Source organism: Coregonus clupeaformis, chromosome 8 (genome assembly GCF_020615455.1).
Source record: "Coregonus clupeaformis isolate EN_2021a chromosome 8, ASM2061545v1, whole genome shotgun sequence".
Lineage (NCBI taxonomy): Eukaryota > Metazoa > Chordata > Actinopteri > Salmoniformes > Salmonidae > Coregonus > Coregonus clupeaformis.
Genome location: NC_059199.1, coordinates 20,299,602 through 20,320,251, shown reverse-complemented (window position 1 = coordinate 20,320,251; position 20,650 = coordinate 20,299,602). Strand labels below are relative to the sequence as shown.

Below are 20,650 nucleotides of genomic sequence, written 5' to 3'. Positions count from 1 at the left end.
GGCTGAGGTCGGTTCCGGGATCCGGTGGACGGCTTCAATGTTCGACATGAGTGGGGCAATGCCTTTGGCCGACAGGCGGAAGCCCACAAACTCGACGGCTGGAGCTGCAAAGGTGCACTTTCCACCGTTCAGGGTCAGGTTGTTCCGCAGTAGAGCACTGAATACTCTGTGGAGTCGATAATCATGGATGTGGAGGTCAGGGCCGTGGACCACGATGTCATCCAGATAGACCGCCACCCCAGGTATTCCAGCGAGGATGGTGCTCATCACCTTCTGGAAGCAGCTGGGGGCGGAGCTAAGTCCAAAAGGCATGCGTGTATATCTGAACACGCCAGCGTGTGTGACAAAGGCCGTGAGGTCTCTGCTAGCTGCATGGAGGGGTACCTGAAGATAACCCTGACGAAGGTCAAGCTTCGTGAAGATCGTGGAGCCATGGAATTGTGCGGTCAGCTCCTCAGCTGTAGGCAAGGGGTACTTATCCGGGACAACGGCCTTGTTCACAGCACGGAGATCCACACAGGTCCGGATTCCACCGGACTTTTTGGTTGCAATGACCAAGTTTGAAATCCAGGGGGCAGCGTTGACTGGCTCAATGATGCCTGCATCCAACTGTGACTGGAGATCTTTTGTGACATCATCACGCAGTGCAAAGGGAATGCGCCGCAGGGGCTGCATGACTGGGGTCACTTCCGGATTCACTAGGGGCCTGTGAGTAAAGGCTGTGAGGCAGCCCAGTCCATCAAACAGAGTCGGCCAGTTCTGTTGCCATGTGCAGGTAACCTGGTAGATAGCTGACCCACTGTCATCTCTCAGTGTGAATCCCAAGCCTGTGAAGAGGTCGAGGCCCAGGAGGTTGGCACCCCGCTTTGCAACATGAAATGTGAATGATGGCAGATGTTTGGTGCCGTAGTGTACTGGGACCTGGAGGGTGCCTACAATGTCTATCTTAGATCTACCGTACCCACACAGGGCAGTGGAGGGCTGTTGGAGTGGTAGGTGACTGAAAAACTTGTAGTAAGTGGCAAGGTTGAGCAACGACACCGCAGCGCCAGTATCCAGCAGCAAAGGTAAACCCACCTCACCCAGCTGCACAGTGCATGTCCTGAATGACACATGGTTGGTGGAGACGGTTCGGATTTCCGTGTGTTCATGTTGAGAGTGAGATGAAACGAAGGGCCTGTTCTGGGTGGAGCTAGTAGCAGGGGCAGAACGACACACTTTCGCAAAGTGATTGTATTTTGAACAGTTCTTGCATATTTTCCCACGGGCTGGGCAGTTTGAAGCCCTTGAATTGTGAGAGCTAGCCCCACAGTTGCCACAGCTAGTTCTGTTTGTTTGTCTGTGTGCCTGCTGCACGGGCATGTCGGTGTCTGTGTCCATGCAGCTATCGACGCGGGAGGGCGTGCGCAGCCGCGTGATCGTTGTAGTGCGCCTGCTCGGGCTGAAGCTGCTGTGTGAGAATGGCTGGGGGCCGAGTGTATGCTGCAGAGCTGTCTGTTAGCATAGAAGAGCATTCCAACGCCGCTTCAACCTGGAGTGCTATTTTAATAGCTCCATCTAGTTGTAAATTATCCGATTCCAAAAGCAGTTTCTCCCTTGTCTTTTCACATAACGTCCCCTCTATCAACTGATCCCTGATGATCTCGTCCTGAAGTGTCCCGTAGTTACAAGAGCTAGCCAAATCCCTCAGATTAGCCACGTAGCTTTGAATGGACTCACCCGGCCGTTGGTGTCTCTTCCGTAGCCGGTAGCGTCGGAGGAGCACTCGCTCTTTCCCGGCGAAGTGGTTCCGTAAGAGGCTGACTGCAGCAGTGAATGTAGGAGCCGATCCAAGCGCTCTGAAAATCCTCTGTCCCTCTGTACCAAGGCAGTGACGGAGCAGTGCTGTCCTCCGCTTGTCGGAGATTGTAGAAAAGTCCATAGCTTCTAAATAAGTGTTAAAACTATCAAGCCAGTTATTCCACGGGACTGGAGGTTCGCCAGGCACGGCGAGGAATGGTGCTGGCGGTGGTAAACTGAATTCAGCCATCTTCGTCGCCAATGTTATATCTAGCCTAGTTGTAAAAGAACGGACATCTGCACAGTTTCACATTGAACATCACTCTGTCGTTTAATGACATGTGCCACGCATTCTGACAACCCATTCATCCGTAACGCAGCACACTGTCGTAAACCATAACAACGTACAGTACGACGTACAGCACGTCGTACCATACATAACACTTTCCTTGACACTTTTTGTTTGGTGCGCCAGGACTATTGACAGCTGAGCTCACTCACTCGCTGGCTTCCCTTGAATTCAATGCTATGGGCGGCAACAATGTCATACTCTTTCTGACTAGACAGCATCATATAGTTACACTACACGTACTGAGACAGAGTGGCTCTGATGTGCCTTGTATGAGTTCGAAGCAGTGTGCCGATGCGCAAATCACTTTATCAGAAGTACGTCATCAATAACGTCCGAAGCTTCGTTTGATCACGTGCTTTTTCAAACCGTGTGTTGCAAAATGCGAGATCCAACGGATTTAGCTGTGGTTCCAGTGCTTTCTTCGATTCCAAGCTGCTTTCAAACACCAACTTCTAATGGACACCGTACTGACAAATATAGTTAGGATTTTGTACAAACAGTTTCACCTGACCGGTACCTTAGCAGGTAGAGTAGGGAACTATAGAACATTCAGGGACGTGAGGGTATGAGGGCGAATCCTGTTGAAGGCACACTGTTTTGGAAATTGTTTTATGTTAAACCACACTTTTTGCACTGTTGTTCAAATAATTTGTTTAATTTAGTATAGTATAAGCTTCTGTCTTAAGCATCCTAAATAATTCCATAGATTCCGTTTTTTTTAATAGTAAACTTGAAGGCAAAAAAGAGAAGCATGATGTAAGATGACAATCTGGTATTCCAACTGATTATAAGCTACTAAAGCCAATGACTTACCACTGCGCCACAGTTTTTAACAGTGAAGAAAAAAAATGTGCCTCCTATAATAACACGCTACTATTTATTGCTTACCAGCAGATGTCACTAATGGTTATTGTGAACTGACAATGAAGCTCCGCGTAATGAACCGTTTTTTGGCACAATTTGGTGAAAGCGCAGAAGCCTTCAGAATGCCCCGGTTACCCATCACTAGAGAGAATTGAGAACCCCTGACTGATTTAGTCAACAATTCTCAATTGACACAAGGCTATATACATGAGTCTTTCACAACAAGACAACATCACTGGCCATAGTCATATATAATATGTAATCTTATTTTTCTTCTTTGGTATCATGGCGTTCGCAAAATTTGTTTGTGTATGCCACCACCTACTGTGGGGTAGTGTGTTTTCAATCACGTTACATTTGTGATACAAAAAATAAACAAGTGGGAAAAATATTACAGAATTGCATCACCAACCATTATACTCTTCTGCAATAAAAACGTGTACACCCAGGTACTCCTCTGCAGCTGCCACCACAACATCTATTTTCTGTCATTTACGTTCCATTTCTGCTGTACAGTTGATAAGGACGTTTACATTCTCTTGGATAATAAGGCTGGACGAAGTGAGTGAGGAAGGGAAGAGAAAGAGGAGAAGAAACAAGAGGAGTCTCATCAAGTAAAGTGGTAGATAGAAAGGCAGGGGTTGACATGTCACCTCTGATATGACCGGTAAATTAAGGACAACACCCCCTAGTGGACAGGTAAGGTAAGGACAACAGCAGGGGATTATAGTAGTGGCTTCTAGTGACCCTTCAGGGTTGAACGGGAGGGGGTAGAGTTGTTGTAGAAGTCGAAGGGGGTGAGGGGAGCTGGCCACTGACAGCGTTAGGTGGGGTCAGAGGTTAGGAGATGGGTTGTGTCCGAATAACCATAGTTGCGTTCTAAATAGTAGGCATTTTGGGTATAAGAAAAAAAGAAAGTTTTCTAGTATGTCAAATTTCCAAAATTGACTATACTTTGAATGCCAGGATGTCATCCTCATTTCGGCTTTTCATCTAGTAGAATTTGCTGCAAACTATTGAGAAAGAAAATAGTCTTTCGAGACTCACGTGTGTTTGACAACAGCTGATAATCAGCTGAGGGGACCCACCAAAATGAATGAATGGCAGGAATAAACGCAAATGCCTATTAGAAGATCCATTCTCAGTAGATTGAGCCTAGTATGCTGATATTTGTTGCTTTCTGCATTCATTTTTACTAAACAGTATGTTCTAAATAGTATGTAGTAAGACGAGTACACAGAATGCAGTTTAAATAAGTAGTAGGCAAGCCAGATTTCGGACACGGCCATTGTCTTGGGGATGTTGAGTTCTTCTTTCAGATGTTTCCTTGATCGCCATGGCAGTAAAAGAAAGAAAGAAAGAAAGAAAGAGAGAAAGAAAGAAAGAGAGAGAGAGAGAGAGAGAGAGAGAGAGAGAGAGAGAGAGAGAGATAGATAGAGAATAGAGAGAGAGAGAGAGAGAGAGAGAAGAAGAGAATAGAGAGAGAGAGAGAGACAGAGAGAGAGAAGAAGATAATAGAGAGAGAGAGATAGAGGAGAGAGAGAGAGAGAGAGAAGAAGAGAATAGAGAGATAGAGAGAGAGAGAGAGAGAGAGAGAGAGAGAAGAAGAGAATAGAAAGAGAGAGAGAGAGAGAGAGAGAGAGAGAGAAGAAGAGAATAGAGAGGGCACATATCTATGTAGGTTTTTCTTTCTTTCCCTCATCCCTCTATCCATACTAACTCTTTCCAACATTCTTTGTCCACTGCTTTTTTCCTGCTTTATCTCCTCATCAACCTCCCTCACTTTCCCCTCCTTCCCTCCATGTGTGTATTCCCCCCTCTCTCTTTCCCCCTAACCCTCATCCCTCCCTTCACTCACCCCTCCCTCTCTCTCCTTCCCGTCTTCCCCCTCTGCCTTTCTTTCCCTCTTTCTCTCCCCCTCCCCCTCTCTCTCTCATCCCTCTCTAGAACCCAGGTATATGGCAGTATGCCTCCAACGATGACAGCAGTATGTAAATCAGCCACATGGACATGAAGACCAGTGATGTCACGATCTTGGTCCTCCGAGTTCGCCACCCGCCACCGACGCTCGCCGCCGGTAAAGTAGCATCATCACACATGTGCACGCCATCACCGTGAAGAGTGTGACGGAGAACGCCAGCGAGCCCGGGTCAACACGGAACACCTGGCCCTTGGAATGCCAGAACACGGCGGCGATGGTCCACGCCACTCCGATGCCTAGGAACACGTTCACTGCATTGCTACCGGTTACGTTGCCGATGGAGCCGTCAGCGTACTGGTCCTGGATGGCGGCCACCTTACTGGCAAAGGTGTCTGGGTAATGGTGGCGAGGGAGCAGGTGAGAGGATGGGCAAATAGGGGAGACAAGAAAAACGATTTCAACTAGTTTAAAAGAGAAAACAAACACCTCGTGGGAGAGGCAGACCAATCCCATCTTCACAAACGCACACACACACTCCCTAAGGTGGTCATAATCCACACATGAATGCCTGCACGCATACTCTCAGTCGCAACATCTACAGCAGAGGAGACACACCTGGGTACTGAGGCATGAAGGTTACAGTTTAAAATGTAATTACATCATCGTGATTGCATAATTAGGACAAACCGAGAGCAGAGAGAAGAGAGAAAAAGGACAGGGGTAAGAGGGTATGAAAGCAGGTGTGTGCAGTAGAGAGAACGTGAGGAGAATTTGGAGAGACATGGAGAGTAATTGAAAGAAAGATAGAGAACTTGCACGTGTGCTTGTACGCCTGCCTACTTAGGAATGTGTGTGACACAGGTCTCTGGTGCTAAAAACACTACTGCGGTATGTGTGTGTGTGTATGCAAGGCTGTGTGTGTGACCCCTGCGGTGTGTGTGTAGATAAGGCTGTGTTTGTGTGACCCTATTGCGCTGTGTGTACTGTGTGTAGCCTACCTGGTACAGATGTCCCCAGCGCTACAAACACCACGGCAGTGACAGAGTCCTTCAGACCCACGGTACAGCCGAAGTGAGAGGCCAGGTCCCCTGTCACAGCCGTTAGAACTCCTATCAGGTACATAAAATAATCCATACTGTAAACATTTCCTTGACAAGTTACTCTTCTCAACTTTCAGGGATGTAATACAATATTATTGTATAGGTTTAGTCAGACATTACAAGGGGTACAGATGAGGAAAGGAGAGAGGGATTGAACTCCGGTCTCTGGTGGGGAATCACATTTTAAACATGAACTTCATGTTACCTATGAGTGAGATGGATACAGAAGCAGGAAGTAGGCCCAGCTGTACCAGTACTCTGTTGGGTTAGGGGTCATGGGTTAGGGGTTAAGTGCCTACCTATCAGACTGATAGATACAATGAAGCATGCCCAGCCGTACCATTGAGTTAGGGGTTAGGGGATAGTTTTTTCGTATTTTATTAGGATCCCCATTAGCTACTGCTAAAGCAGCAGTTACTCTTCCTGGGGTCCATACAAAACATAACACATGGCATAATACATAACATTAATAGACAAGTACAGCACAAGGATAGAACTACATCAATTTAAAATAAGAATACACGCGTTCATACATTTATGCCTTAGCATTCCATACATCATGTACTCATTACAACGGCAATACTGCAACCATTCCTTTTCCCATATATTGCGACCCTTTGCTCTACTGTTACAATTGCTTTGTCTAAGCAGGTCCTGATATCCTAATCTCACAGCATCCTTGAATCCTGATATCCTAATCTCACAGCACCAGTTGTGTAAACACCAGAAAGAATCAGGAACCATCCGTGTCCTTGGTTCTTTAGTTTGATGTCAATGCTATGCATAATCATGTGATTCATAGATGCTACTGAATGCAAGTGCAATACACAAAAACTAAAATGCAATAATCATGTGGAATTTCACCAAAGTTGTTAACTCCTGCTTGGTTCCCCTGGCGTGAATAGAACTGCATATCATATTGTATGGAGTTCCACCTAAATTTCAGTGGGTTAGGGGTCAGGGTTACGTACCTATCAGAGATATAGATACTATGAAGCAGGCCCAGCCGCTCCAGTACTCCGTCGGAGGGACGAAGGCGAATAGAACCTTCCAGAAGACGGTGATGAAGTGCATTATGTAATCAAAGCAGGACGGGAGATGCTCTTCACCACTTTCCTCATCATCATCACCTGGAGGGGGGAGAAGGGGGACAGAGGAAGGCTGGGGGGGGCAATGAGCCGCAGAGTCTTGTATAAAGAGAGTGTTGTATAAAGAGTAAACAAGGAACAGATGGGGCACGTGGGGGCCCCTGCACTCCAGCTTCAGCACTGGCAGGCTCTTGGTGCTCTAATTGTTTAGTACCTCGTTTGTCCTTTCTTAGTTTTTTCCTCCTTTTTGTTTTGTCAACTTTTCGGCCTGTTGTCTGTGAAGTAGACTACCAGAGTTTTGTAACTTTTTCAACCTTGGCTTTTTATTTATTTGTATTATAATAATTTTTTGAATATTAAAACATACAATCTACTTGCAGTGAAGTCACTCAACATTTATATTACATTCAGTCATCTAACATACTCCCATCCAGAGCGACCCACAGAAGCAACCAGGGTCAACACACTGCTCAAGGGCACGTCGACAACAAATGAGGGTTTGGGTTCTAATTCCAAATGTGTTAAATTCTGTTCAGTCAGTACGTTTTCAGAAAATTCTGTAGATAGGAAGTGACATCATGCAGACAGGAAGTGAGGTAGTTACCTGCGCTGACAGTGACAGCGGAGACAAACTGTTCTCTCCAACTGCTGCTCCCCACCACCAACGCAAGGCTAGTCTTCTTGATCAGCTTATCTACCGTGTTCTATACACACGCACGAGACCGCCCCATGCACTCAGTGAATACACAAACACACACACTGCTGAATCTTATCTTGAGATCGTAACTTTCTTTAACTTTTTTCATAAATCTCCCACTGATTTATCATTGATATCAATGCCTGATTGATATACACAAAAGCCTGGGTTACTCATGGAACTCAAGTTATGATTCAGCTTATAGAGTTAATACAGACGCTTAAACAGAGATAAATAATTTAGTAATAGTCTTTAATAAGCTTACTGAAGATGCTTCACACACACTGTACATACACACCCATGCGTTCGTGTACAGAAACATACAAGCATATTAATATAGAGACAGAAAGTGACAAAGAGAGAGTATAACTTCTTAGTTCTCCTTATAAGTGTGTTCACACCACACTACATACACACACACACAAACACACATGCATACATATACATAAATGATACACAAAATGAATACACAAACCATACAAAAAGATGACAAAACAATTATACACAAAACCAATACACAACAATACATGTAATACACAAAATGAATACACAAAACAAATACATAAAACAGAGTAAAATAATACAAAAATTAACCCCTACACACACACACACAAACACACACACACACACCTTGAACTCATAGGACTCCTCGATGACCACCTCAATGTGTGTGTTCTCTCCCAGACTGGGACAACCCATATTGGCTATCTCGTCATCAGACGGCTTGTTCTCATTGGAGTCGCCTAGGAGATGGAGGAATGAGGGAAAAGGGATGAGTTTCTGGAAAGCTTTGTAGCTAACGTGGCTTTTAGGAAACTCATCTCTTGCTGTACTGGAGAGGAAATGTCTCTCTTTAAAGGGTAGGAAGCAAGAGTTTGGTCAAAGACTTCATATCTTAGCTGTATTCACAATCTGGTTACCTATAACTCCAAAACAACTTATGTTTTGGGGTTTTTACTTATTTTCGGATATCTTCGGAACTACCCACAATGCACTATTGGCAATGTCATTCAAAGAACCTACTCTGTTCTACAGAGTTCGTATGCTAGCTCGAGCTGGCTAACATTAGCTACTAGTCATGCCCGCATGTATTAAATTCCAGACCGAGTGTTCAAGTGTTGGCGGTGGTGAGCTACAATCCACCAATCACAAGGAAGTGTGATGTAAACAAGAAACAGATGGGGCACGTGGCACTCCAGCTTCAACACTGGCAGGCTCTTGGTGCTCTAATTGTTTAGTACCTCGTTTGTCCTTTCTTAGTTTTTTCCTCCTTTTTGTTTTGTCAACTTTTCGGCTTGCTGTCTGTGAAGTAGGCTACCAGAGTTTTGTAACTTTTCCAACCTTGGCTTTTAAAAAATATGTATTATTTACATTACATTCAGTCATCTAACAGACTCCCATCCAGAGCGACCCACAGAAGCAACCAGGGTCAACACCCTGCTCAAGGACACGTCGACAGATCTCCCACAAAGTCAAAAACGGGGACCCGAACCAGCGACCTATCAACCACCGGCCCAAGCTCCCAACCGCCAGGCCACCAGCCCTCCAAGACCCCCCCCCCCCACAGTTCCCCGAGAGCTGCCCCTCAACCATCCGAGACCCCCCCACAGTCCCCCCACAAAATGTTTTATAATCATAATGAAATAAAATAATAATTTAAGTGTGTGTCCGTGTATGTGCATGTATGTGCGTTTGAATGAGAGTATGTGTATATGCATGTGTACACTCTGTAGCTCAGCTGGTAGAGCACGGCGCTTGTAACGCCAAGGTAGTGGGTTCGATCCCCGGGACCACCCATACACAAAAATGTATGCACGCATGACTGTAAGTCGCTTTGGATAAAAGCGTCTGCTAAATGGCATATTATTATTATTATTACACGCTTACAAACACCTGCGCGGCATCAGTCTCAGGCAAACAGGCATTAGATGTAACAACGTTGCCCCTCAGTGTCATTCAAACTTATTTTTAATTGTTTTAAATGTTTTACTTAATTGTTTTGCTTTTATCTTTGACCGTCATTCTATCCCCCGCCCAGCAACTCCACTCCCACTTGTCTCCAATTCCACATCCCAACCCTTAGCTTCCCTCAGCCCATCCCACCTATCTCTGCTGGCCCTCCTCTTCGGATTCCTACACACCATATATCTTTCAACAATGCTGTGATGTTTAACATACAATTAGAATCTATCTAATCAAATAAAATCCACAGATTGCGAGTTGAAGATAAATACTTTTACTAAGAGTATTAGTATATTTGTAATTGACTGACCAGGTCTCTCCAGATCTCCCAACAATGCTATTTCTAGGGTCAATTTTTTATTAATGTTATGCTTTTTCAGCCATTCCTGAAGCTGAGACCAGAAACAGGCTACCTGAGGGCAATACCACAACAAATGGTTTATTGATTCTGTATCCTCACAACAAAATCTGCAGAGCAGCGATTATTGTATGCTCCAAATATTCAACATTTTGTTCTGTACAATAATTTTTGCTGAAAAGCACGAAGTCTTGAATCTTGTGTCGTTTTATATATCAACTCATACACCCTGTACCATGGAATCAGTACATCAAACATCTCTTCCCAACTATTTTGCAATCTATATGGCACAGCTGTCAACATCTCGGTCCTCAAATTGAACTGGTATACTTTCCTATTTATGCTATTTTTATTCCTCCGCCAGTTTTTATCCTTTATATTGGGCAGACAGACCAGTTCCCTACCTCCTCCTGCTGCCACCTGCCTCCTCCATTGTTGGGGTAATGCTGTAATCAATTGGTTGTAATCTTGGATTGAGCAGACCTTCCCATACAATTCTGATAACTCCATGAAAGACATAACTCTACCATTCAAATTTACAATATCATTTAAAAACAAAATACCCTTTTCAAACACCTTTTCCATAAATAGAGGTCTTTTTTAAACCAGCACATTTGAGTTCAACCATAATATTTGTTGTAATATTTGTTCCATCTTTTCAGGGGGATTAAATTGAAATTGTAACCAGCTCAGCAATGCTTGTTTGAAAAAGAGAGATACTGTGAAAAAGGTTTCATTTTCAATTAATCAAAAATGAGACATGGCAATCTGCAAAAAAGCAAAAAGGCAATTTTTAAACAATGGATGAGCATTTCTTAGTAATCTACTTGAGAACCATTTAGGTTTCAAGTAAAACTTGTGTATAAGTGCAGCTTTTAGAGAGAGGTTTGGTGCTTTTCAATGTAATAATCTCAACCCACGCAGTTCATATTCATTATATAGATAGGCACGCTTTATCTTGTCTGGTTTAGCATCCCAGATATAGCTAAATATATTTTGCTCATATGATTTGAAAAACGAATAATCAGGAGTAGGCAGCGCCATAAGTACAGTGCCTTTAGAAAGTATTCAGACCCCTTGACTGTTTCCACATTTTGTTAGGTTACAGCCTTATTCTAAAATGGATGGAGAAAAAAAACTCATTAATCTACACACAATACCCCATAATGACAAAGCGAAAACAGGTTTTTAGAAATGTTTGCAAATTTATAAAAAATTTTTTTTGCCATTGATCATCCTTGAGATGGTCCTACAACTTGATTGGAGTCCACCTGTGGTAAATTTAATTGATTGGACATGATTTGGAAAGGCACACACCTGTCTATATAAGGTCCCACAGTTGACAGTGCATGTCAGAGCAAAAATCAAGCCATGATTTTGTGGCGGAGACTCAATCAAGCTATTCATCTTGACTTCTTTCTTATCTCATTCTCGTTGGCACCAAAAGTTAAAAAGTGTTGATAGGGGACAGAATGCGGTCGGACCATCATATAATTGGCATATACATTACTCTTACTGAATTTCCACGTGGGCGAGGATATTGGAAATTTAATCAAAGCCTATTGGATGATCATTTATTTTTAACTAGGACAAGGAATTTATAACTGACTTTTTCCGACATAACATAGGTACAGCAAATCCCCTTATTGTATGGGACACCTTTAAATGTGCATTTAGAGGCCATGCAATTCAGTACTCATCTTGAAAACAAAAGCAATTTAGGTCAAAAAAGTTTATACTAACAAAAGAAATAGAAAGTCTAACAGAACAGATAGATGGCAATAACAACTGTAACATAGAGGCTCGGAATAAATTAGAGGAAAAACAAAAAGAAATGGAGAAACTTGTTCAAGAAAGATCAAGTGTAATATATTATAAAAAATTAAGCAAACTGGATGGAATATGGGGAAAAATGCACCAAATTCTTTTTTAACCTTCAACATAGGAATGCTACCAAAAATAATTTAATGAAACTGGTTACAATTGACGGAGTAACCCATGATTCACCAAATGATAATTTGAAGGAGGAAACAAAGTACTTTAAGCATATGTTTTCGTTTCAGTCGCCTCCATCTCCTCTAACTGAAACTAATTGTAGAGATTTTTTTCTATTGATAATGTAAAATTAACAGCCATACAGAAAGACTTATGTGAAGGTGAAATTACAGAGGAGGAACTTCTGAATGCAATTACATACTTTAAGTCCGAGAAAACTCCAGAGTTGGATGGCATACCAGTTGAGGTATACCAAACCTTTTTTGATATACTAAAAGGACCGTTATTAGCATTTCTTAACCACTCCTATGTAAATGGTAGATTATCTGACACTCAATAAGAAGGTCTGATCTCATTATTACTGAAACAGGATACAAGTGGAAAATATAAAGATCCAGTCCATTTAAAAATGTGGAGGCCCCTTACACTTCAGTGTTGTGATGCAAAAATTCTAGCAAAATGTATAGCGCATAGAATTAAAAAGGTATTGTCGGATATTATTCATTCTAAGACAGGTTTTTTACATGGAAGATACATTAGAGATAATATAAGGCAAGTATTGGAAACAACAGAACACTATGGAAAATCTGGGAAACCAGGCCTGCTATTCATAGCGGACTTCGAAAAGGCATTTGATAAAGTACGACTGGGGTTTATATATAAGAAGTATTTAGTCAGCCAACAATTGTGCAAGTTCTCCCACTTAAAAAGATGAGAGAGGCCTGTAATTTTCATCATAGGCACACGTCAACTATGACAGACAAAATGAGATTTTTTTTCTCCAGAAAATCACATTGTAGGATTTTTTATGAATTTATTTGCAAATTATGGTGGAAAATAAGTATTTGGTCAATAACAAAAGTTTCTCAATACTTTGTTATATACCCTTTGTTGGCAATGACACAGGTCAAACGTTTTCTGTAAGTCTTCACAAGGTTTTCACACACTGTTGCTGGTATTTTGGCCCATTCCTCCATGCAGATCTCCTCTAGAGCAGTGATGTTTTGGGGCTGTCGCTGGGCAACACGGACTTTCAACTCCCTCCAAAGATTTTCTATGGGGTTGAGATCTGGAGACTGGCTAGGCCACTCCAGGACCTTGAAATGCTTCTTACAAAGCCACTCCTTCGTTGCCCGGGCGGTGTGTTTGGGATCATTGTCATGCTGAAAGACCCAGCCACGTTTCATCTTCAATGCCCTTGCTGATGGAAGGAGGTTTTCACTCAAAATCTCACGATACATGGCCCCATTCATTCTTTCCTTTACACGGATCAGTCTTCCTGGTCCCTTTGCAGAAAAAACAGCCCCAAAGCATGATGTTTCCACCCCCATGCTTCACAGTAGGTATGGTGTTCTTTGGATGCAACTCAGCATTCTTTGTCCTCCAAACACGACGAGTTGAGTTTTTACCAAAAAGTTATATTTTGGTTTCATCTGACCATATGACATTCTCCCAATCCTCTTCTGGATCATCCAAATGCACTCTAGCAAACTTCAGACGGGCCTGGACATGTACTGGCTTAAGCAGGGGGACACGTCTGGCACTGCAGGATTTGAGTCCCTGGCGGCGTAGTGTGTTACTGATGGTAGGCTTTGTTACTTTGGTCCCAGCTCTCTGCAGGTCATTCACTAGGTCCCCCCGTGTGGTTCTGGGATTTTTGCTCACCGTTCTTGTGATCATTTTGACCCCACGGGGTGAGATCTTGCGTGGAGCCCCAGATCGAGGGAGATTATCAGTGGTCTTGTATGTCTTCCATTTCCTAATAATTGCTCCCACAGTTGATTTCTTCAAACCAAGCTGCTTACCTATTGCATATTCAGTCTTCCCAGCCTGGTGCGGTTCTACAATTTTGTTTCTGGTGTCCTTTGACAGCTCTTTGGCCTTGGCCATAGTGGAGTTTGGAGTGTGACTGTTTGAGGTTGTGGACAGGTGTCTTTTACACTGATAACAAGTTCAAACAGGTGCCATTAATACAGGTAACGAGTGGAGGACAGAGGAGCCTCTTAAAGAAGAAGTTACAGGTCTGTGAGAGCCAGAAATCTTGCTTGTTTGTAGGTGACCAAATACTTATTTTCCACCATAATTTGCAAATAAATTCATAAAAAATCCTAAAATGTGATTTTCCGGAAAAAAAATTCTCAATTTGTCTGTCATAGTTGACGTGTACCTATGATGAAAATTACAGGCCTCTCTCATCTTTTTAAGTGGGAGAACTTGCACAATTGGTGGCTGACTAAATACTTTTTTCCCCCATTGTATATATATATATAAACATGGGGGATTGGAAGTGATGCAATACAATTACATTGATGGAAGTTACAATCTATCTGCAATATTAAGCTGATCTACCCCCCCCCCAAAAAAAAATAAAAAAATCAAGCCATGAGGTCGAAGGAATTGTCCGTAGTGCAAGATAGGATTGTGTCGAGGCCCAGATCTGGGGAAGGGTACCAAAACATTTCTGCAGCATTGAAGGTCCCCAAGAACACAGTGGCCTCCATCATTCTTAAATGGAAGAAGTTTGGAACCACCAAGACTCTTCCTAGAGCTGGCCGCGCGGCCAAACTGAGCAATCGGGGAAGAAGGGCCTTGGTCAGGGAGGTGACCAAGAACCCAACGGTCACTCTGACAGAGCTCTAGAGTTCCTCTGTGGGGATGGGAGAACCTTCCAGAAAGACAACCATCTCTGCAGCACTCCACCAATCAGGCCTTTATGGTAGAGTGGCCAGACAGAAGCCACTCCTCAGTAAAAGGCACATGACAGCCCGCTTGGAGTTTGCGGGCTGATTCTCTGGTCTGATGAAAACAAGATCAAACTCTTTGGCCTGAATGCCAAGCGTCACGTCTGGAGGTAACCTGGCACCATCCCAACGGTGAAGCATGGTGGTGGCAGCATCATGCTGTGGGGATGTTTTTCAGCGGCAGGGACTGGGAGACTAGTCGGGATCGATGCAAAGATGAACGCATCAAAGTACAGAGAGATCCTTGATGAAAACCTGTTTTTGCTTTTTCATTATGGGGTATTGTGTGTAGATTGATGAGGGGAAAAAAACAATTTAATCAATTTTAGAATAAGGCTGTAATGTAACAAAATGTAGAAAAAGTCAATGGACCTGAACAGTTTCCGAATGCACTGTAAGTGAGAAAAATATGATATGACTAAGGAGTTAATCAGTGCAATTCTTCCATAAATAGACAGGTATTTACCTCTCCATGGTTGAAGGATCTTGTCTATTTTTACTAGTTTTCTATTTAAATGTATTGTGGAGAGCTCATTTATATATTTTGTGATATGAATACCAATTATGTCTACTTCACCGTCAGCCCATTTTATAGGTAAACTGCAGGGTAATGTAAAAATTGTAAATTTCTTATCCTCTAATGTTGATATTTGATCTGACTTTAATAGCTAGCATTTTGATGGCCATAACGAATAGATATGGTGACAGCGGACACCCTTGTTTAACTCCTCTTGACAATTCAAAACTCTCTGAGAAGTAGCCGCTATTTACTATTTTACACCTGAGGTTGAAATACATTACTTTTACCCATTTTATAAGAGACTCACCAAAATTGCAAAAATCCAGGCATTTATAAATAAAATCCAGTCTTACTTTATCAAAGGCCTTTTCAACCTTGGCTTAGAGCTGACTTACAACTGAGTCTGAACTGTGCTGTTGTGTGATCACCTCCACCTGCCTGGAGCCTTCCTCCGATCACCGGCTTGTTGACTGTTCCCTTCGTCCCCTGTGCCGACTTTGGATTATTGCCTCTGGAATCTATCTACTTTGGATTTATCTCGCTATATCGCTATTGGATTACTCTCACTGACTCTCTCCCTGCCTCCCCCTGCTTGTTCACTGGCTATCTAGCACTATGGCCTCACCCCTCTGAAGCGCCTCTCTCCCTTGCTCTCACTTTGGTAACTCAGCCTCCACTTTTTTACCATCGGATGGGCCCCAGCCCTCAATTTGTAAGTCTCTGCTCTCTCTTAGCTTTTGATCTGCTGGCGAGGGTGTTGTTCTGGCTTGCTGCTTATGCCGACCGTGGTGGTTGGCTAGGCTAGCTAACTGGCTAGGCTAGCTAGCTGGCTAAAATGGCTAACATTAGCTGGCTGGCTAGCTTGCTGGCTAAAATAACTGCATATAACATTTTTTGATAGCTAATTGGTTAGATGGCATTATGCATTTCCAAAATGTTGGTTTACTTTAATGTGGCTCAATTCGCTATTAAAGCTGTACATTAGCTAGCTAGGTGTTGATAGACACTGGTTGTCTCATGCAGTGCTGTTAGGGATAACGTCAGCAGGGTAGTTGGCTAGCAGCCTTGCAAGCTGATTTGTAACAGTAAATTCATAGTATTTGCTTGTAAATTGGCTGAAAATGTAATTGAAACCAGTAGCCATTTTGGTTTAATTTGAAGTTATACATTTGAAGATATTTCTGTCTGAGATTACATTGTAGGGAATAGGCTGGCTGGCCACGTCCTCTTTATGACCCGTCGCCACTCAAAAACATTTCTGGAAGACTTCAGAATTCTGATCGGTTCTGATTGGTTTTATGTAATAACTTGAAAAATTGAAAAGTGAGGTGTAGCTTTGCATTGGGACTTTTGATGCGTATACAAATGCAAATCCATATGCAAATCCCTTTAACTCTCTCCATTGTGAGAGAACACAGAGAGTCTCTTATCAGTCTTGGGCTAATTAAAAAGCATCAAATCCCAAATTTTTTTTAAATAATAATAATAAAAAATAATATGCCATTTAGCAGACGCTTTTATCCAAAGCGACTTACAGTCATGTGTGCATACATTTTTACGTATGGGTGGTCCCGGGGATCGAACCCACTACCCTGGCGTTACAAGCGCCATGCTCTACCAATTGAGCTATGGGGTATTGTGTGTAGATGGGTGAGATTTTTTTGTTCTTGATTTAATCCACAACAAAATGCGGAATAAGTCAAGGGGTGTGAATACTTTCTGAAAGCACTGTATCAGGGCTCTTGCAGTATGAACTAACATCTTGTCCATCCAATCAAAGGATCAGAGAATGAATCTAGTACTGAAAGCATAAGTAACAGCTAGCTAGCTAGCTAGCACTGCAGTGCATAAAGTGTGGTGAGTAGTTGACTCGGAGAGCAAAACAATAGTTGAACTGTTTTGAACAAATGTATTTCATAAAATATTAAGGAGAAGCAGCAGAGAAAGAGCTATTTCATTGTATTTTTATTTTACTTTTCAGTTACCTAGCTAATGCAGCTAATTTAGCCTACTCAACAACCTGACTCAAACAGAGAGGAATGCTATTTATGCTAGCTAGCTGGCTAAAGCTATCCAACACTGCAACTCTTCCAAGTCAAGGTGCTTTTGGTTTCATAAATGCATTGCCACCAGGGCCTGCCGGTGTAACTGCTAAACTGCTTGCTGCACTGTGTTACTGAACACATGAATTGGATTGTGGGTTTACTAACGCCTTAGTTCTAGTTTGTTGACTATAACGTTAATATGGTGACAACGATGTAGGCTGTGTAGTGGTTAGCGGTTATGGTATGAAGGTTTGGCTTGGAGAGGTTAGCGGTTATGGTATGAAGGTTTGGCTTGAAGAGGTTAGCGGTTATGGTATGAAGGTTTGGCTTGGAGAGGTTAGCGGTTATGGTACAAAGGTTTGGCTTGGAGAGGTTAGCGGTTATGGTACAAAGGTTTGGCTTGGAGAGAGTCCACAAGCAAAGGGAAAAGGTGAGAGGAGGAGAGCGCGTAGATGCAAGAAGAAATTATACAACGAGCAAAGTGATGATGCTGTTTGTATGTGGTTGCTATGAAAGTGAACTGTGTGTGCGGGTGATCCGCCGATTCTGTTGCAAAACGTTTCTTAAACGGAAGCAAATGCAACAAAAACAGTTTGGACTAAAGATAACACCCCAGATTAACTAGATGCAGGCAAGAGTGTGCAAGGCTGTATTGAATGTGTCACTGTCTGTCACCATGATTACGCCAATTTCTCTCTCTTGACCTGTCAATCTACGTTACAAACTTTCATTTATAGGCTAGGTCAGTGTTTCCCAAACTCGTTCTGGCAACCCCAAGGGTTTTGGTTTTTGCCCTAGCACTACACAGATGACTTAAATAATCAACTCATCATTAAGCTTTGATTATTTAAAATCAGCTGTGTAGTGCTAGCGCCAAAAAAAAAAAATTCACCCCTTGGGGTCCCCAGGACCGAGTTTTGTCATAATGTGTGTGTGTGTGTGTATGCGTTCACTAGCTAGCATCACTATTGTTGCATAATTAAATCACACCAGCCGGTTATCACTAGCGCCCAGACACAAGCTATGCTAACACAACACTTGATACTGCTGAATGCTATTGTTAGCATGAAGAGACAAGCTACGGTAAGACTGTACTTGATACTGTTGCATGTTATCATTAGCATCCAGATACAAGCTAAGCTAACGCTACATATGCTATAACTGAAACCAGTTATTTTCTGAGGTAATGAACTCTGCCCTAGGCTGTAGGCTTTTATGTTGAACATGAAACATATGGAGTCTTATTCATTATATTTTAGAAAAAAATATTGTTGGGAAGGGGAGAAAGGGCGAAAGAGAGCAAAAGACAGAAAAAAAAAGAAAGAAAAAGAGAAAGAAAGAGAGAGAAAGACAGAGTAAAATGAGTGGCGTTCACTCATTGCTGTCACGGTTCAAGGAATACACTACATTAAACTATAATAACCTCTTATCTTATTAGATAATTAAAATGTATATAAAATACCATCACCAAAAAGAATAAGAGAATTAAGTAATATCGTGATATTTCATACACTGTACGGCATTAACCACTAATACTACCACAACCCTTTCTCTTTTTTCTGTCTTATTATTCATATTATATATATATATATTTTTTCCTTTATTCTACTTCTTAGCGGTATGATGAGACCTTGATATACTACATCTGCTGGCTTTGATGGATTTTCTTGGAAAGCCTGCTCACACACACACACCGTGTTTCTGGCCTGCATCCAGCAGTACCGGTACCCCCAGCTCCATGGTGAAGGTCTTGTTCTTCTCATACAGCTCATCATCAATAACCTTCACCTCGATTATCTTCCTACAGACAGAAAGAGAGGGATGAGGAGAAGAGAGATTATTATTTTCCTTTTAGAAAACCTGTATTGGCACTCTTTAGCTACTGTACATACACACAGAGAGAGAGAGGGAGGAGGAGTGAGAGAAGGCGTGATGAGGATGAGAAGATTAGGGAGGGAGAGAGAGAGAGATGAGGAGGGGGGAGAAAAATATGGGGAGAAAGAAGGAGAGAGAGGTCATTTTTAAACTGACTTTATTGCCACTGTTGATCTGATTTAGAGAAAGATCTACATTAAAACCATGCAACTGAAAAGGTTAAGAGATGCAGTAAACACAACGCTCAGAGGGGAAGAGGAGAGAAATTGAGAACACACACACAACACTCCTTGGAGAAGAGTGAACTGCATACACAAACAAAACTCTGATTATAAGAACTCTCACGGGAGACAATCTATCTTTCTCTTTCCTTCTCTTTGTCACACACACACAGCGAGGGTGTCATTAAATTATCAGTGGTACAAATGGCCAGTGCTGAAACTCTAATCCTCAATATGGCAACTAGTACCTCACAGAACCACAGAGCGTGCGTGTGTGTGTTGCTGCTGACGCACTTGCTAGAGATGGTCTTTGATGACACACACATACTACATACTGTACATGCATGACACATACATTTTTAAGTGCACACACATACACACTCAAAACACATAATACATACATAATGCATGCCCTCTTGCACATCATATACTGCACATCCTGCATTTCTTATAAATGCTCACAGAGTGAGACATACAGTTGAAGTCGGAAGTTTACCTACACTTAGGTTGGAGTCAGAAATCGTTTTTCAACCACTCCACAAATTTCTTGTTAACAAACTATAGTTTTGGCAAGTCGGTTAAGACATCTACTTTGTGGATGACACAAGTCCAACAATTGTTTACAGACAGATTATTTCACTTATAATTCACTGTATCACAATTCCAGTGGGTCAGAAGTTTACATACACTAAGTTGACTGTGCCTTTAAACAGCTTGGAAAATTCCAGAAAATGATGTCATGGCTTCAGAAGCTTCTGATAGGCTAATTGACATCATTTGAGTCAATTGGAGGTGTACCTGTGGATGCATTTCAAGGCCTACCTTCAAAATCAGTGCCTCTTTGCTTGACATCATGGGAAAATCAAAGGAAATTAGCCATGACCTCAGAAAAAAAATTGTAGACCTCCACAAGTCTGGTTCATCCTTGGGAGCAATTTCCAAACGCCTGAAGGTACCACGTTCATCTGTACAAACAATAGTATGCAAGTATAAACACCATGGGTGTCATGAGCACTCTCTCTCCCTGGTAGCAACATTAATTGCATTCAATTATCTTCCACTCTGCTCACCTCCCTCTCTCTACTCAGCCTAACTAGCTCCACCTGCCCTGCTCTGCTCTTGTTACCTGGCC

At 42.5% G+C, this 20,650-nt stretch overlaps 1 pseudogene; it reads right to left on the bottom strand.

The window, feature by feature from the left end:
* Window positions 1-4,938: 4,938 nt before the first annotated feature.
* The window catches only part of LOC121572448, a 98,416-nt pseudogene continuing 82,704 nt past the window's right edge, over window positions 4,939-20,650 (bottom strand).